Consider the following 4,541-nt stretch of genomic DNA (forward strand, 5'->3'; position numbering starts at 1 on the left):
TGCAGAAAGGGGGAGAGAGAGAGAGAGAAAGAAAGAAATAGGAAAGGGGTGGGAGGAGAGAAGGAGAGTGACAGGTTAAGTAGAAAATACCACCATTCTGTGGATCCTGACAGCATCACGTTGGTCCTTTCCATCTGGTCTTCTTAGGGTCCCACAAGAGTTCAGTGGATCGATGCACGTTCAGGTGTACAAGGGAATGGATCCCCTGCTGCCTCCTCTGGTGGGGAAGTTTCACAGTCTCTTGCCACAGACTTTGGATCTGTGTCATCCCTTTGCATCACATGCAGTCCTCTGGTGCAAGGCCTCAGGAATGAGTCTGGGGGCACTTTGGGTGTCTTTGATGGTTTATGATCCCTTCTCAGCTGCATCTTATGTGAATGTCCCATGGATGTTGCCTTCCAGGGCTGGGGGGTGGTTTAACAACTGGGCCAGTTTTTGTAGGGGAGGGTGGGTGTTCACTCTGAAYAGGGGTTACACCACACCCCCAAAAATTCTCCTTCTCCCTCCCAGTCTGGRGGGAGTGTGTGTGAACCTGCCCTCAGCAAAGAGTCTGGGCTGTGGTCTCCCCCACCCCAAACCCAGCCMGAGCTGATTTTCAGGACAGCTGCTGGGTTTGGCTTTCCTTGTGGATACATTCTTCTCCTTAACTCACAGTCCAGTTCCAGTCAGGAGGTGTGATCAGGCAGGGCTTTGGTGGTCACAGCTTCTTTATACAATTTTGCCATRGTAGGCAATGTCCTTTTAAAAACTTCTTTAAGCCATTAACTATAACATTTCTGTCTCTCACATGGGAGGAAACTATTCCTTTACTACTAGTAGGTGGCATATAAATCTAAATGAATCAGGTGATAGTAAAGCAAAAGACATGAAATGCACACTGGTGGGTTGGATGACAAATGAAGTGACAGTGGCAGTGCAGAGGTGCTGGGACAGGCAGGGGGACAGTGATCTCACAGCAGATAAGACGTGACTGGAGCATAAGCATCGAGGGAAGATAAGAACTGTGCTCTGACAGAAGGCCTGTTCCCACACCCAGCCTGCAGTTTCCTTCACCAGCATTACTAACTGCTACTCTAGTAAATTCTGCTTGGCATAAACAGAGTAGAGGCTTGAGAGTGAGGGATGAAAGGTTTATAGTCTGAGAGCTGTGCTCAACTGCTGTTCAAACACCTCGCCTGGGTCATATATTTGGCTTGCAGTTACTATTGCACCTCCTTGAAACAAGAAAACACTGTTTTGTTTCCGATCAGAATATGGAGGAAACACGGAAATGCTTAAAAACAATGAAAATGCTTTGGTTTTCACTTTTTGAGGATTTGAAAGAGCTTGTAATTTTGGATATCTGGACAAAACAGCACTGAGCATTATCCTTTACAGGGTTAACACAAATTTAAAAACACTGATGGAATARCATTCAGACAGTTGGAAATTCTGTGGGAGGAGGGCATCAAACCTGTCCTGCCTCTACCTCCAGTCTATCCAAAGTGCTTAAATCCAGAGATGAAGCGAGTTGTCAGCCCTACTCGATCTCTCCAGCAGCCTGTGATGAGCAGGGAGAGGGGCTGGGAGCTGTGGTCTGCTCCTCCCCTCTTTTCTTCCTCATGGATTCATTTGCCTGCCTAGAGGGCTGCTCCCGGCTGTCCCCACCTCAGCAGCAGTGGGAAGGGAGGCTGAGGGAAACAGGCAGGGAGAGGGAGGAGGTTGTAGGAACAGAGGCATTGCCTGTGTGRGCTTGTTCACCTGCACAGGAAAAGAGGGACTCACAGTCCTTGTTACAGCTCTGCATCCCATTTACAGGATGAAGGACAAGTGGCTCCACACTGTTTTTCACTTTCTGGGCTATATCCGAAGCAGATCAGCTTTTATAGTCATGCCTGGAACACTCAGTTCTGCAGAAGGCTGCAGCTCCCTGCTGCACGAGGAAACTGTGACAGCCTCAATCCCTTCCCATCACCTCCATCTCTCCCACATTTCTTCATGGCAAATTCATGACCCTTATTTAAGCACATATTAGACAGTGGTGTTCTTCCTAGGGGAATTTCTTTCCATATGGCTGGGTAACTTGTCCAGACTCATGATTTATGCAGAGGTAACATGGACACCTGTGAAACATTAGGGCCTTCACACATAAATCAGCTGATTGTGGGAATGGCGTGGTATAGATGGAGTGAGTGAGATTGGCAGAAACTGTCTCTGTGTGATTGTGATCAGTGGAAAAGGTAACACTGTAATTAAGGAGACAATTTTTCTGCCAGGATAAGGTGCAGTTCACTTAGGGAGGCTTTACAGCACAGCTAACTGGAAAGATGGTATGAGCAAAACATTATAGGATAAGTCATGAAAATGCTTGGATATGCCAGTACTCCAGATTATTTTAAACAATCCTGAAGGAGTCATTAATATCTAACTTTAATGTCCACTCTCCAAAATAAGCTATAGAGTTATTTCCCTCTCACAGGCCGTCAGATGTTTCATTATTTCCTGCCAGAGGCAGCAGTTTGCTGAGAAAAGACTGAGGAAGGTATTTAGAAACACTTCTAGACTGYTGGTTGCATCAACAGGATGTGATGATAAGAGCTCACATTTCCCAGGGCRGAGAAAAGAGATGAAACTGTTCTTCCCTCTTAGACTTTAAAGCTCTGACAATTGCTTCTGATACACAGGATTAATCTCTTTCCCTGCTTTTTGTGCAGTTCCTGACCCCAAAAGGAGGTTCTGAGAGGTCTAKCTGAAGGGTGACAGTGTGATGGGCCTGGTTGGTGGACTTGGAGATAATGTAAATGTGACATTTACATTGTGCCCAAGTTGTGCCCAAGGAAGCATTTAGGTTCCCAGGACATGCGGACTCATTCTGTMATGCAGTGGAGATGAGTAGGTTTTTTTTTTGTGCCTGGAAAAAATGATGTTGATGAATTAGTTTCATAGAATCATTTAGAATGGAAAAGACCCTTAAGATCATGACAATGATTGATAAGTTTGCAGGGGTAGCAGTGAGCACAAAACTGGGTTTGTCACAAATCAACTCTGAAACAGAAGTACTCCTTTCACTGGGATTTACTGTGCACRTTCATACCTTGTATTTGCTGCCTAAAAGGGCTGATTTCAATGTGATACTGCTTCTGTTTCTTTAAAATCTGTGGCAGTTGTTCTGCCATAAAGTTTCTTAATAGTGTTGTCACTATCACCTCTCCTAGTGCCTTTTGTACTTTAAGAAGTTTAAAACCACATTGTTCTAGACCCTCCAAACTGAAGAGAGTCTCATCCTCTCTTTTTATCATGCTGAGAGATGATGAGAGATTTAGGGCACGAGAGATGGGACATAAAAATGTGCTGGAGACTGCAGTTTGCTGCAGACAGATTCAGACCCTGGTCCTTCTCTCRGTTATTTATGCAGCAGAGTTTTAATGCAAAAGGTTCAAGAGCCCCAGGATCAGGAATAAAAAGCAGCATGATTGATTCATACTCAGCTGTGTGCCACAATCACTGCAGGCAGTAGTGTCTCTTGTTATCTGTCTGATCTGCAGTTTGCATTCTTCTCAGCAGAGAAGCACAGTTGCTGCAGTGCATGTCTTGCTTAACAAGTGAAGTTAAAATGCAGCAGCAGCACAGAGTGGAGTGCAGGATTTAGCTTATATTGAGCTTTGCTATGCTAGTTTTCCTTCAGATATAATTCCTACCAGCTTCTCCACTGACTGCTGAGAGTTCCTGYGGCATCCCACTTTGGGTCAGCAGGGTGGCAAATTGAGGCCAGCACTGGAAACTTGGTGCAATGATTAGAGTGGCAGCTGTATCTGTTATTTCCTTGCACAGCTCTCAGAGCTCTCTGCTGTCCTTTCCCAGCAGCTCCTCTTGCTGTGTCAGGTTTGTGGTGAGCGATATCGCTGCTCTGCCAGCCTGGGCCCCTGCACACAGGGCGCTTCCTCCTTGCTGACAGCTTGCCTAGGAGGGACTTTGTGCTGCAGACCTTGGGAAAAAAAAAAATAGAAAAAACAGAAGAGATAAATGTTGCCCTTCCTCCTTTGTCTGTGTGTGTGAAAATGAGCGTTTGGGATTCTGCCTCTGCTGCCACACAAAAGAGCCTTTCTCTCTGCCTATCCCAGGCTGAGTTTCCTCACTGGTCCCACTGTTCCTCTCTCTGGATACCATTCAAGGGACAAGCTGGAGTAACGAAATGTCCTCTGCTGTTCAGAGGGGTCATTGCATCTTATATAAAATAACTATTTCTTTTAAACCTTTACTAAAYCATCAAAGTAATATTTCTGTGCAACACTGAAGACTTCTCTCTGCATTGGAATAGCTTCAACAATGCTTAGAGAGTATTGTATACTACCATACACATGCTTATCTCTCGTCCTAAATACCTATAAAATATCCTTGAACATAAAGTAGAATAGTTGCTGTATCAGCAGATGCTTGTGCTTAGCTTGACAGTTTGTGCCAGGATAATCTTCCTGCTGAAATGCTGTACTCAGGTGAGGCAATGGAGAACAGGTCTTTTTTTTTTTTTTTTTTTTTTTTTTTTTTTTTTTTTTTTTTTTTTT

This window comes from Malurus melanocephalus, unplaced genomic scaffold, assembly GCF_030028575.1.
Source record: "Malurus melanocephalus ecotype Western Australia unplaced genomic scaffold, MMel_1.1 scaffold_6, whole genome shotgun sequence".
In the NCBI taxonomy this organism is placed as follows: domain Eukaryota; kingdom Metazoa; phylum Chordata; class Aves; order Passeriformes; family Maluridae; genus Malurus; species Malurus melanocephalus.